Source organism: Physeter macrocephalus, chromosome 4, assembly GCF_002837175.3.
Source record: "Physeter macrocephalus isolate SW-GA chromosome 4, ASM283717v5, whole genome shotgun sequence".
In the NCBI taxonomy this organism is placed as follows: domain Eukaryota; kingdom Metazoa; phylum Chordata; class Mammalia; order Artiodactyla; family Physeteridae; genus Physeter; species Physeter macrocephalus.
The window spans coordinates 27,650,439-27,651,051 of NC_041217.1; positions in this window are offsets into that span (position 1 = coordinate 27,650,439).

Here is a 613-nt window from a genome sequence, read left to right on the forward strand (position 1 = left end):
ACAGCATATATATGGGTCTTGTTTTTGTATCCATTCAGCAAGCCTGTGTCTTTTGGTTGGAGCATTTAATCCATTCACATTTAAGGTAATTATCGATATGTATGTTCTTATTACCACTTTCTTAATTTTTTTTTGGTTTGTTTTTGTAGGTCCTTTTTTTCTCTTGTGTTTCCTACTTAGAGAAGTTCCTTTAGCATTTGTTGTAGAGCTGGTTTGGTGGTGCTGAATTCTCTTAGCTTTTGCTTGTCTGTAAAGCTTTAGATTTCTCCATCGAATCTGAATGCGATCCTTGCTGGGTAGAGTAATCTTGGTTGTAGTTCTTCCCTTTCATCACTTTAAATATATCATGCCATTCCCTTCTGGCTTGTAGAGTTTCTGCTGAGAAATCAGCTGGTAACCTTATGGGAGTTCCCATGTATGTCATTTGTCATTTTTCCCTTGCTGCTTTCAATAATTTTTCTGTCTTTAATTTTTGCCAGTTTGATTACTATGTGTCTCAGTGTGTTTCTCCTTGGGTTTATCCTGTATGGGACTCGCTGTGCTTCCTGGACTTGGGTGGCTATTTCCTTTCCCATGTTAGGGAAGTTTTCAACTATAATCTCTTCAAATATTT